The sequence below is a fragment of the Ursus maritimus genome, unplaced genomic scaffold, assembly GCF_017311325.1.
Source record: "Ursus maritimus isolate PB19 unplaced genomic scaffold, ASM1731132v1 scaffold_31, whole genome shotgun sequence".
Classification (NCBI taxonomy): domain Eukaryota; kingdom Metazoa; phylum Chordata; class Mammalia; order Carnivora; family Ursidae; genus Ursus; species Ursus maritimus.
In genome coordinates this window covers 3,887,319-3,901,891 of record NW_024425675.1, presented here as the reverse complement: position 1 = coordinate 3,901,891, position 14,573 = coordinate 3,887,319, and the positions used below count along the sequence as shown (strand labels likewise).

Sequence of the window (14,573 nt, the reverse complement as noted above, 5' to 3'; positions counted from 1 at the left end):
AGCTCCAGAAGGTGACCTCCAGTTCTGGCTCTAGAAGCATGTAGGGGAACTCTTAAATCTCAGAAAGGGTGGGGAGAATCCTGTTATTCTTTTTATCTTTTTTGTTTTTATTTTTTCTCTGTTCCCTTGTACCCTAGTCCCAAGGTCATTGTATGTTGGCACCAGTGGCTGTAACAATGGAGTTGTGCAAGAATCTAAAACTCTGAGAGAGAGAAATGTGATCCCAAGAGTACACGGCAATCCTGATGGCATTTTTAATGTCTATCTTCCTACTGCTTGGCCCAGGATTAGTCATAGTCATAGGAAGTACATGGGGGAAATTTAAGCCCCCACTTGCTGGCTTGAGGACTTAAGTGGGAGCCCTGGAAACTGGAGAGTCCTGGAATGGCCATGGAGAGCGAGAAGCTTAGGCAAAAAACCTTTTAAAGTGAATTCCTGGGCCCCCCGTTGAGCTGCTCATGTCTGGATCTCTACCTTGAAAGCTAAACTAAGGGATAGACCATCACCCATGTCCCAGACTGGTCTCCAGGTGGTATATATGTGGGACTGGTCTGAGTGGCAAGCACTACAGAGGTTTTGAAATCCAAACTGACATTGGAATGATAACCCAAATAAGGATGGTCATGATTGAACCAAATCAGACTGTTTGCTAAAACAAAAATATCAAAATTCTCAATAGCATTTAATCAAGATCCAGGGCCCCATAATATATTACTCATAATGTTCATGACAAAATTCAAAATTATATGACATAGAAAGAACCAAGAAATATTAAATCATGTGGAAAAAGATCATTAATAGATGCCAACAATGAGATGGCACAGATGTTGGATTCTCTGACCAGTCTTTAAAGCCGTTACTATAAAAATGCTTGAGCAAGCAATTGCAAACATTCTTGAAACACAGTTAAAATATAAAGTATCATCGGGGCGCCCGGGTAGTGCAGTCGTTAAGCGTCTGCCTTCGGCTCAGGGCGTGATCCTGGCGTTCCGGGATCAAGTCCCACATCGGGCTCCTCTGCTGGGAGCCTGCTTCTTCCTCTCCCACTCCCCCTGCTGTGTTCCCTCTCTCTCTGGCTGTCTCTCTGTCACATAAATAAATAAAATCTTTAAAAAAATATATAAAGTATCATCAAGGAAAAACAAGGTATAGGAGACAACATGGGAATTTTACGACTGCCAAATACAATAAACAAAATAAAAAATTCACTAAATGGGCTCAATGGCAGGATAGATATGACAAATAGCTTCAGTGCACTTGACAATAAAAAGATATTATCCAATCTGAACAACAGATAGAGAAAAAGATTAAAATGATGAAAAAGGGTCAAGGGCCATGAAAAACTACCAAAAGATCTAAATCNNNNAAAAGAGGGGGGGGGGGAGGTCTAAATGCATGTCATCAGAATTCCAGAAGGAGAAAAGTGAGATTGAGAAGGAAATATTTGAAAAAGTAATGGCAAAAGACTTCCAAAATTTGATGAAAGACACAAACATATAGATTCGAGAAAGTGAGTGAGCCTCAAATAAAATACAGGAAAAGAATTACACACCCAGATACATCATATTCAAACTGAGGACTAAAGCCAAAGAAAACAAACAGGAAGGCAACCAGAGAAAAGCCATAAATTACTTACAGGGGAAAGTCAATGCAAATGACTGGAGATTTCTCATCAAAGACCTTGGAGCCCAGATTAGAAAGGACGAAATAAAACTGTGTCTGTTCACAGATGATATGATTTTCTTTAGAGATAATCCAAGGGATTTACAAAAAAAATATTCCTAGACAAATAAGTTTGGCAAGATTTCTGGATATAAGGTCAACACACAAAAATTAGTTGTATTCTACATAAAAGCAACAAATAATTGAAAACTTAAATAAAATATATCACTTAAATAGCTCTAAAAAAGAGAAATACTAGGTATAAATCTAATAAAGCATGTATAGAATCTGGATGCAGAAAACATAAAATGTCAGGGAAAGAAATCAAAGACCTAAATAATAGAGGGATATTATCATGGTCGTATATTAGAAGGCTCAATGTAATAATGATAAATTATTGTACAGATTTATTGCAATTCTTATCAAAATCCCAGCAAGGTATTTTATAAACATGGACAAGCTGATTCTAAAATTTAGACTCTTAACATAGAGAACAAACTGAGGGTTGCTGGAGGGGAGGTGGGTGGGGGGATGGAGTAAATGGGTGACGGGCATTAAGGAGGGCACTAGTTCTGATGAGCATGGGGTGTTTGCATGTAAGTGATGAATCAACAGATTCTACTCCTAAAACCAATATTACACTATAGGTTAACTAAAATTTAAATAAATCTTGAAATATTAAAAATAAAAATAAAATTTATATGGAAATAGAAAGGAACTAAAATAGTCAAAACAGTATTTAAAAAGAATATCAAAGTTGAAAGAATCATACTACCTGATTTCAAGACTGATTTTATGAAGTCACAATAATCAAGACAGTGGGGTATTGAGGAAAAGATGGACACATTGACCAGTGGAACAGAACTGAGTGTCTAGAAATAGACACAAATATAGCCTACTGATTTTGACAGACCTGCAAAGGCATTTTAATGGGAAAAGGATAATCTTTTCAACAAATGTTTGGAACAATTACATTCATTTGCCAAAAATTAAAATAAAATTTGACCTAACCCCTAGACTGTATAAAAAGCTTAACCCCCAAATGCATCATAGATCTAAACGTACAATGTAAAACTAGAAAACATTTAGAAGAAAACACAGCAGAAAATCTTCAAGGTCTGGTGCTAGGCAAAGAGTTTTTAGTCATGACAGCAAAAGCTGATCCATCAAATAGAAATTCTATAATTGGACTTTGTCAAAATTAAAACTATTTGTTCTCTGCAAAACACCAACTAAGAACACAACCTAATTTTAAGAATGGACAGAATACTTAGACACTTCACAAAGGAGGATATAGGCAAGGCAAACATGCATATGCATGAAAGGTGATCATCATTAAGCAAATCATTGAGCAATCATTAAGCAAATGCAAATTAAAACCACAATAAGCTAGCACTACATACCTATTAGAGTGTCTAATATAGTAGCAAGTCCTGGCAAGGATAACTGAGCTAGAGGAACTCTCCAGACACAGTTGGTGGGCAGCTGACCCAGCCACTCTGGAAAGCATACTTCGACAATTTCTTACAAAGTATACCTACACTTACCACATAATCCAGCAAGCCACTTCTAAGTATTTTATCTAGGAGAGAGAAAAATACGTTCACACAAAACCCGTACACAAATTTTACAGCATTTCTGTTTATAATTGCCATAGGCTGGAAACAACTCCAATTTCCTTCAACAGGTGAGTTGGACATGTAAGCCGTGGTACACCCAATGCAATGTTGCATTACCCAGCGTTCAAAGGAATGAACTACTGATACACCCAACAATTCTCACGAATATTAGAAAGGCATTATCTGAGACAAAGAAGCCAGTCTCGAAGGTTACATACTATACTATTCCATTTAGGTAACATTCCTGAAAAGACAAATTTTAGGGACAGAATCTGTATCAGTGTTGCCGGAGGTTGGGAAGTGGGAGTGGTGTGATTGTAAAACGCTGGCATGAGGGGGTTGGGCAGACTAATGAAACCACTCTGTTTCCTGATCGTGCTGAAGGTCACAATTCCTGGCACTGTACACAAAGAGTCAAGTTTACGGTATGTAATTTTAAAATTAAAATAAACGAAAAAAATCATCTATGATTTACTTAAGAATAGATTTACCTTCCAAATGGAAAGAGAAAATCCAAACGCACCACTGACCGAGGCTGGGCTGCTGTAAGTGCAATTTACTTTGCTGTCAGGTTGCTTTGGGTAGTTTGAAGGGTAACATCCACCAACAAGAGTTCAGTCATTTTGGATTTTGACGATGACCCGGTTACTTGCTGGAAACAATCACCCTACCAGCTGGCGAAAGAGGAAGCTGTCCTGTGCGGCTAGCGTGCGGATTCCGCTGGCGTGGGATATGGATTCCTAGAGCAGAGAGGGCTGCCTCGGGTGACAGAGGCTGGGACGCTCTCGGGTTGAGGTAGGTGATACGGGTAGGGAGTGGCCAAGGAGGACCTGCTGCCAAGCTTCCAAGTGTCCTCACAAGAGTGTATTATCTTAATGAGTCCACCTCAGTACAGAGTATGACCCTCACAATTTTGGAGTCAAAGGATTTGATCTGGTCGTTGATTCCGGGTTCACTGGGTGCAGAGAATGTAGTGAAGGTCCTTCACAGCCTCTGTACACGCTTAGAATTGTGAGTTGACACTCTTAGAATCATCTAACTCCCTTCGCCAGATTCATGCTCAACCAGCAGCCTTCTGGTAATCCGTTCCTTTACTCATTCTTCACTATACATTTCTCAAACACCTTCAATGTGACAAACATTACCCTGGGGGCTGGGCATACAATAATAAATAACGCATATCCCCTGCTTCGAGCAGCACATAGACTTTGCTGCAGGGGAGAGAATGGGAGGACCAGCTGACAGGTATTCCAGGCCCCGTGGCAATGATTTTCCACATTGTGATTTAACAAGATAAGCTTAGGTACAGTCATTCTTTTGTGAGTTTGCTTAACAAAAATCATTATCCCTGAATTTTACTACACTGAGAAAAAAAATGCTGAAACCTCAGGGTGGGACCCCAAACCGGATGACTCCAGCATGGAATTGCCCATCTGTGAAATTCCAGCCCATATCATACCACTAATGAAAAACCTTAAAATCTAGGGGCTGGCTGCTTTTATCCTCAACCCACACTCAGCAATTTTACTCCAACCCTGAACTCTCTCCTTTACCGCTTTCTATCACCTGTAATACAACACGGCATCCTCACCAGGCTGTTTCACTCACGCTCTTACTCTGTGGCTTCTCCCATCCTCCGCAGCTAGTTCGGTGTTTTTATAATAAAACTGTGAATGAACTGTAATTCATGTTTGTGAGAAAGAGGGGAGGAACGGAGAGAAGGGGGGGAGAGAGACAGTAAGAAAGAGAGGTGGGGGGAAGGGAGGGACAGAGAGAGAGGGAGAGAGGAGGGGCTTAAACCACTTGGGATTTGGAGTTTCTTTAAGTGCCTCTTAAGTAAAGCATGTTTTTAATAGACTAATTCAAGGAATACACTTTTCAATGGCAAAAAATGAGCTCTAATTTTGGCTGCCACCTGTTAGCTATGTTATCTTTATAAGGTAATTATCATCTCCAGCCTCGGTTTTCTCAACCATAAAATGAAATGATTGAGCTAGAGAATTTTTAAATCATTCCAGTTTCTGTTGATGCTAGTATCTTTCTCGAGACAAAATCCTCTCTTTAGATCCTTCACTGTTTAGCTCCGTGATTTGTTTCAGTATTTTCTCTTGACACTTAAAAGGACTTTGTGAAAGCTACTAGTTATGAAAAAAAGATTTCCCATAAACATCATATCATATATGTTTCCTATTAGGGCTTCTGACATTCCACATGTTTTCAAAGGTAATTGGAAATACTGGAGACAATTTAAGGGTCGTTATTGTGTTAGCCAAGAAAATAGCTAATGATGACTTTAGCTACCGGACTATTCAGCCGATCATAGAACCCATTAGCTCAATTAAGTAAATCAAATAGGAAAAACCATTTAGACTTAAAAAGCCACCCACCACTAACTACTATTTGCCAGTGAGGCTTCTATTTCATGGCAAATTCAAATTGCTTGTTCCTTCTATGAAGAAGAAAATGACCAGATCATCTGATAATAGCAGATATAGTGACTCGAGTTCACTTAGCATATATAATTATACACCAAAAATTCCATTAAATTTCAATTTCAAGAAAGCAGGTAAGATTAGAAGTCTTCTGTGTGAACAAGACTTGAGCTTTCTGGAGTGGTGTATTATTCACTGTACTAAGCTAGGTGTGGGAGGAAGCACATGGTCTTTCTGGCTGTAAGGAAATTGTCCCAATCCTGGAATGGTCTGTAGGTTCAGATGAGAGAGAAGGCAAAGGACTAGCATTGAGGTAAACATTTAGGGTCCCAACTATTCCAGTTCTAGTTGTTTACAGCGTTCGAATATGGAGTACGCATTCAAGCTTTCCAAGACCAACTCCTCCAGATAGTGCTGACTTCAAGTTCAAGTTTTTTATTACTCAGGTGGGTGGTTCACAGGATGTTTGAAGTGACTTGCTGAGAGAAAAGAAAATCACTGCTCGTACGATTTAATATTTATTAAGTGTGGTTATTGTATTCAGACCATGCTATTGCTGGACAGAGTTGGTCCATTGAAAGAGTGGATGCAATGGATGCGTTCAAATGGATGCAGTGAATATTTGATTCAATCATAAATTTAGCAACTGATTGCAATGTTTAATAACTGGCTTTCCAGCCTGCTTTTTGTGGTGTCGACTGATACAAGCTACCAAAGTGATGTCGTTTGAATTGTTGCACAAGTGCTAGAAATTCAACAACGGGCTCTGGTGAGCCAGAACCCACAGCTCCGCACACTGCTGGACGAGACTGGAGCTAACAAATCCAGAGAAGAATGGGCTGCCATGTCTTTGGCATTTTACACACCTTCATTCCAAATGGGAAGAAAGTGTTGGGGCACTTTTTCAGAAGACCCCTCTGAAGATCCCTTTAGAAAAAGGCCAGACTTCAGGAAATCTACATTCTAAATATCAGCACCTGCTGTGGGACCATGGACAGGTCATTCCGTTTCCCTGGGACTCCTGTGTTAAATAAACAGATTTCTTATCTGAGAGGTGTAAGTTCTCTTCCATTTCTGCTACTTGAATGCAGTTGAGTCCCAAAGTCAACTCACGTACAGATAGGCAGTGGCCACTGAGACGTACGTGATCACTAACCACAAATGAGTGGGAATCTCCAGTGCTTCCCCATGGGCTTGCTCCTATCTTGACTTCTCCCTAAGAGAGACTTTTTTTTGTAATTGATCGTGTGTAAGGGTGGGGGCAGGTCTGCTTTCTCCCACGCCTCTCTTCCCTTCTACCAATGATTTCCCCCTCACCTCAGTCCACCCAATGCTGCACTTAATCCTGCCTTTAAAAAAGGTGACCTTTTGTCCTTATCTCCACATCTTTGCCTACGTGTCACAAGGTAGTCATATGACTAGTCATTCTTTCATATTCATGCTGAACTACTCATTGCTGGGACCAACACGAAAATACGAAATGTGTAAAAACAACTTATATGATATAGGCTCTCTAACATAATGTAATAAAATGAAACGTCACTTATTGTTGCCTATTCCATTGTACCTTCCTGTTCATTATTTTTATTGATACTTATCAATTTTTAAAGATTTTATTTATTTATTAGAGAGAGAGTGAGCAAAAGAGAGAGAGAGAGCAGGCATGGAGGGGAGGGGCAGAGAGAACAGCAGACTCCCCACCAAGCAGGAAGCCTGATGTGGGTGTATCCTGGGACCCTGGGATCATGACCTGAGCCAAAGGCAGACACTTAACGGACTGAGCCACCCAGGCGCCCCATTACTTATGCATTTAAAGATCAGTTCCATGCACAATCTACTCATATATCTGGTGAATGAATAAATGAATGAATGGCTGACCTATCTGTCTGAATGGATGAAACGGGCTCTCTAGTTCATTTTCAGCCTTATACGACACGTCTCCTAGTTCCAAATTTTTCTTTATGTTCTCTGTTTATTTCTAGAGAATGGCAAATGGCTTCTTGCACTGCGGGGGGGATTTTGGCAGGAAAATCATACTCTTTACCTGTCAGCTACCTTCCAGAAACACAGGAACCGAGAGACTGAGAAAGTAGAAAACATGCCCTGCAATTGCTAACAGGTGGTGGAGCAGCAAGTGCACGGGAGTGGGTGGCATTTGTCCCCATTTCCACGCTCTGATCTGAAGTTTGTACAACAGATGTACTGGGGGCTGAAGAATGGCGGTGCTCATTTGTGGAGGTGAGATGCTAGGAAGTGCGCAGGTCACGCCGTGGAAGCACAGAGCCGCAGGCTGAGGAACCTGTTGGGCCTGCTGGGTGGTTTTCCTACAGCAACATTTTTAACCATTTGCAGGGCTAGCAGCAATGGCAAGTATTGCTAAGGTAACGTTTCTCTATCAGGTTAGCGTGCCAGAACTAGACGGCATGGAACATTTTGAAACTACTGTCATTTTACGTTTATTTCTGAGTAAAATTTAACCTCCAACTTGACAAAATTATCATCCCCAAAACCTTTTCTGTTGTTGTTGTTAACTGTAAAAATGGCATGAAAGTGTAATTCTAATGTTACTTAGTAGTTTTTTTTTTCTGTCATCACCCTGATATCTTTTTTATTTGTACAGTATTTAAAACATGGTTTCTTATTCCTACTTTTGTTTTTATTTCTGTATTTTATTTTATTCTTATTTGGGTTTTCTTTTTTCGCACATGTGCTTATATTTCTCTAAGTAAAAAAAAAAAATCTTAAGGAGTTGTAGGAATAACCATATATTTAATGTAGTAAATACATTCTTCACAGATCTTATGAAATATTTCTGAAATAAAGATGGTAAAGCAAATATCCCTGACAAAGGGGTAGATTACTTACAATTATAAAGTTGGAGTTAATCCTTAACTTCATATTTTAATCGATATGAACATTCATTTATTTATTTAAGACTTTATTTACTTGAGAGAGACAGAGAGCACTCAAGAGTGGAGGCAGGGGCAAAGGGAGAGAGAGAAGCAGACTCGCACTGAGCAGGAAGCCCAATGCAGGGCTTGATCCCAGGACCTTGAGATCATGACCAGAGCCGAAGACAGACACTTAACCAACTGAGCCACCCAGGCGTCCTAATCAATATGAGCATTTAGTTTAAATTAGTTTTCTGGTCTTTATTTGACCAATAAAAAGTTGAGATTGCATAGATTTTTATATGCCCCCCAAATTTAAAAAATGAGAAGCTATAGAAGACATGGCATTCTGACTTTTTAAAAAGTTGATAGAGAGAGAAAGAGAGAGAGAGAGAGACACAATGTCTGTTTCTAATTACACAGACCATTTAAGAAAAAGAATTTAAGTCAGCTGATATTTTTCCTTTCGTTATTTATGATTTAAACCAGCTCATCTTTTTCCTTTCATTATTTACATGACATCTAATAACTGGTCTGATTGAGTTTAAATATTTGTGGTGGGCTGCTCTTGGCTCCGTTTGTAGAAGCGTGACTAAGAGTCACGTGTCTCACCAACAGGAGTTTTATATTGTTCAAGAAACAGTACTGCAGAGGGCAAATTCTCACTCTCCTCATTTTGATTCTCTTCTTATACCCACAAAATAATGCAAATGAGGTCATGAGTTATTAACAACATTGTCAGTCAAGAGAGTAAAACTAGTAATAAACTACACACGCCTGAGCTCTAATGATGTATTTCCTTTTAGAGGAATGTTTCATCAATGACAAACCCACCGTGTCTACTCGTAACCTGGACTCTGAATCCAGCGAAAGGATTATGTATAGAATCTGAATTTGAGTAGAACTTGATCTGCTGTTACTTAAATGGTCTTGAAGGCCTTAGCTCTGTAGCTAGTGGAGACCAGTTTACCAAAGACACTACCGTTCCCCTGCAAGGCAAGTCCCTTCCCCTTTCACACAGCGCGTTCCTGAAGAAGAGAGAAATGTTATAGACCGAATAATTGCAAAACCCTTCGTGATTGTGAAACTGAAAAGGGATTAGGCTGGCAACAGTCAGAAACAGCTTTTTGGGTGTGGCCTTAGCGTGTGGCCCTCTCTTTCATCTGCACACAGATTTATTAGCTGCAGGGATAGGGATGTGGATTCCCTCTACCTTGCATTCCTATGTAGCTATGAATTAATTCCCAAATACCGATGTATCTGCTTTCCTTTTCACGCATCATATTTGGGGGCACAGCCGGAAATATTACGCTGTGTGCCACAAGCATGCCCTCAGCACAATCTCTTGCTCACAGAGTGGAGTAAATGGGTAAAGAAATCATTGATCCATCCTTTACTTATCTTAGTGTGTGGACAATAAATTGTCTCAAATTGCTACAGATTTCTAAGGTGATGAAAACGAAACAAAAAATGGAGAGAAAATAATAGAGTTTGTGTTTCTAAAAAACTAACTGATGCTTGTATTCCATCGGTCAGTGATTATTGAATTTTAAGGATGTTAGAGACCTTGAAAGAAGCGCAAAAGTGAAAGTGAGTTTTCTTGGTATAAAGTAATAGCACTGAACTCAGGATCAGAAGATCTGGCAAGTCAAATATTTTATGAACAAAAAAAAGTTTAATTGTGGCTTAGATGACTGCTATAGGTCATTTTCCTAAATGTCAAGATGACACCATATAATGAGAATCAGAAAGGGATCAAGCTTCGAGAGTATAGGGCAGGGATCTCCAAGTTCTTGGGAATTACAAGCCTCATTGTAATTTAATTTTTAGATGTTTCTCACATACCTAGAGGTACTTTTCAACACATTTAAAAAATTTAAACTGGACTCAAATCAAATACATATAGAGTAAAAGGAATCCATTCGAAATGAGAGAAGAAATTAAAGGAAATGCTTTACTCTGATTACGGAGTGTGTGTTTTTGAATAGTAAGCCTATATTAAAGTATAATTACTATAATAAGAAGCACTATTAAAAGGAATAACATAATCCCTTACATGAGAGAATACCATGGTATTTATACACCTTTACCTTTATCACTATACATTACTTTGAATTAAAAGTATGAAAAAATACAGAAGTAGAATAAAGAAAAAGAACACAATCACATGTTTTCACCAAGTCCTACAAATTAATACTGTCTTGAGAATTTTTCATTATTCCTTAGACAACTAGATCTATCTTGGGTTGTTTTCAAATAAAAACTGGAAATCTCTGCTATAGAAAAATAAATAAATACAAATGCAGAGCATATCTGAACAAAGAAGATGTCCCTGATTAAACAGCAAAGTTCTGAATTCATTGTTCCTCTTGGATAGACCTCCTGGGAGTACCTTTTATTGATGTGAATCATTTATCTGATTGTTAACAGGGATTCCTCAGTAAGATGCCAAAATACCTCCTTTTGATCAGTTAGGCCAGAGACCAGAAGACATCCAATATCATCGTCATTGCTTTTGCTCCTAGAAAGATGGCAAAATTCTGGGGATATTTCAGTCCTGCCATGAAATTTAAGATAATGCTGAGAGTTTAAGAAACTATGGAATATCCCAAAAGATATTGTTATTTTAGGCTTCCAAGCACCTAGAAGGCTGTTTGTAAATATTGGTTGAAGGAGAAATAGAAGAAAGGGAAAGATAAAGGAGTGAAAAGGGAAAGGAAAGAAAGAAAGTTGATGGATGCCAATATTTACATGAATTACTTTGAAAGGAAATGACAATTTAGAAGTAACCTTATTACCACCTTCAAAGTAAGCAAACTTCTTAGGACATGGTTTTCTCTTTTACGCCCCAAAAACGTATTCTGTACCTGGTATAGACCTAAGAAGAATCCAAGGGATTATCAATGTAAATGATGTGATACATGGAGATGAAAAACCAAGTACTCATGATGTACTGTAGACACTTTAAAGGTATGTTAAAGTTGAGTTCATTTTTTGCCACTAACATATGCCATTTTCAGGCCTTAAAGTCATATATGTCCACTCTACACAAAATTATCTCATGATTTTTCAGGCAGTGAGTAAGAAAGGGGGAAAGGAAGAGGAGACTTTTGAGAGAAAAAGCTGTGGTTGGAGGAGTGGTCAGCTGCAAGGAATTGACAAGGTAATACAGGTAGCCTGGTAATTAGAGAAACATCAAAGAAGTATACATTTCGGTAAGTAGTCAGATTACGCTTAAGAATCCTCAGCCGGGAAAGTCTGATTCTGTCCATGATTCAGTAAATGATGCAAAACTAACTCTCCTATTGAGAATAACTATAAAACTAGACAAAATATATGAGGCAATTGTTCCAGGAATTGAAAAACAGTTAGTGCCAGCCTGCTATCCCTGAGAGAAGATAGACTTAAATCATGCCAACTCTCTGCCTAGGGAAAATGTCCTGACTGTGGCACAGGGAGCTGGAGCCCAAGCAAAGCATGATGATCTTTCTGAGTGGAGAAAATAGAAATCAAGTATAAGGTATTTAAAGTCACCAGACTCTGTGATGCAGGGTGCTGGGAAGGACAGCCGTGCAGTGGAGTAGATCCCAGAAGTCTCCACGTGGTCTCTCCACAAGTTCTTGGCTGAGGGTTTAGCTGAGTATGCGCAAGGTGAGCAGTGAATGGCTTACTGGAGAGTAGCAATAGAGTAGAAAATATAATTGAGTTACCAGAATATGAGCAGTGCTGGAAGATGTTGGAGTTCTAGTCCAGTAGGAGCGGAAAGACCTTGCTAACACTTTGGCATCCATTTAATATAGCAGAAACCCACTTGCTTTAGGAATAAGAACCATATCCCAGATATAACCTTAAAAAGTCTAAAATGAAACCATCTCTACACAAGTTCAACTTGATTAGTTACTAATTGGACAGTCTACCAGAATAAAAATCAACACTTTCCAGGAAAAAGATGACAGACTCTTAAGACTCCAAGATGTATCATTTATTCTGTTGAGAATGCAAGAACAATTACTAGACATGGAAAAAAAAACAGAAAAATGTGACCAATAGTCAAGAGATAAGCAGATAATGTATTTCAAGGTGAAGCAGATTTTGGAGTTAGGACACTAATGTTAAAACAGATATAATAAATATGTCCAAGTATTTAAAGAAAATATTGTCTTCATTGTGCATTTTTAGAGAATCCCAGCAGAGAGATGGAAGCAGAAAAAGAAAAAAAAAAAGGAAATGGAATTCTTGAACAAAAGACTACAATGGCTTAGGATTTTTAAAATTCATCAGAAAGAATTAATGGTAGACTGAAAATAAAATAAGAGTCAGTAACAAGAAGACAGATTAATAAAAATAATCCAATCTGAAAAATGGAAAAAGAAACAGGTGGAAGAAAAGTGAAGAGCCTCGGAAATCTGTGGCACAATATATAATTTCTGATTTCTATTGGAACTGGAATCCCAGAAGAAGTGAATGATAATATTTTAAGAAATAAAGAGCTCTCTCCTTCAGCTATCCAAGATGCCAAAAGGAAAGCACACTAAGAAGAAGAAGGTGGCCCCCACCCCTGCTTTCATGAAGACGCAAGAGGACAAGAATGTGGTCATTCCTCTGTAGAGAAAAGGCCCAAGAATTTTGGCATCAGACAAGACATCAGCCCAAAAAGGACTTCACCGCCTTTGGCAGATGGTCCTGCTAAATCTGGCTGCAGGGGCAAAGGGCAATTCTCTATAAATGTCTAAAAGTGCCTCCGGTGATCAACCAGTTCACCCCAGGCTTGAACCACCAGCTACTCAACTACTTAAGCTGGCCCAAAAATATAGACCAGAGACAAAGCAAGAGAAGAAGCAGAGATTGTCAGTCTGGGCTGAGAAGAAAGCTGCTGGCAAAGAGGATGTCCCCACTAAGAGGCCATCTGTCCTTTGAGCTGGGGTTAATACTGTCATCACATTGGTGGAAAACAAGAAGTTTCAGCTGGTAATGATTGCACATGATGTGGACCCCATTGAGCTGGTTGTCTTTCTGCCTGTCCTGTGTTGTAAGATGGGGGTTCCCTACTGCATTATCAGGAGGAAGGCCAGACTGGGGCATCTGGTCCACAGGAAGGCTTATACCACTCTTGCATTCATATGGGTTAACTTGGAAGACAAAGGAGCTTTGGCTAAGCTGGTAGAAGCTGTCAGGACCAATTATAATGACAGATATGATAAGATCCACCGTCAGTGAGGAGGCAGTGTTCTGGGTCCAAAGTAGGTAGTTCACATTGCCAAGTTGCAAAAGGCAAAGCCTAAAGAACTGGCCACCAAACTGGGCTAAGTGCACACTGTTGAATTTTCTGTATATAAACGTAATAAAAAGGGGTTCCTGGGTGGCTCAGTTGGTTAAGCATCTGACTCTTGAGTTCTGCTCAGGTCATGATACTCATGGTCATGGGATTGACCCTCAAGTCGGCCTCTGCACTCAGCAGGGAGTCTGCTTGAGATTCTCTATCCTCTCTCTCTGCCCTTCGCCCTGCCCATGCACGTGTTCTCTCTCTAAAGTAAATAAATAAACCTTTAAAAAAATAGTAATAAAAAATTCTTTTAAAAAAAAAAAGGATGACTCAAATGTTCCTAAATTTGATGGAAAATGTCAACTTACACATTCAAGAAGCTCAGTGAACCATAAGCAAGATAAATGCAAAGTAAACTACATTAAGATCTTTATAGCCAAACTTCTAAAAGCCAAATATACAGAAATAAGTAAAATTAAAAACAATTATACACAAGGGAAATAACAACACAAATAGAGACTTATTTCTTATCTGAAACAATGAAATCCAGAACACAATGGAACAAGATTTTTCAAATGTTAAAAACAAAATGAAATATAATAAAAAAATTCAGAATTCTAAAATAAATTCTAGAAAATATATCCTTCAAAATTAACATAAACAAAGACATTTTCAAATAAGTGAAAACTGGAAGAATGTATTCTGA

At 38.8% G+C, this 14,573-nt stretch overlaps 1 pseudogene; it reads left to right on the top strand.

Moving 5' to 3' along the window:
* The first annotated feature begins 13,110 nt into the window (after nucleotides 1–13,110).
* Nucleotides 13,111–13,977, top strand: LOC121106332 (annotated as a pseudogene).
* Nucleotides 13,978–14,573: the final 596 nt, after the last annotated feature.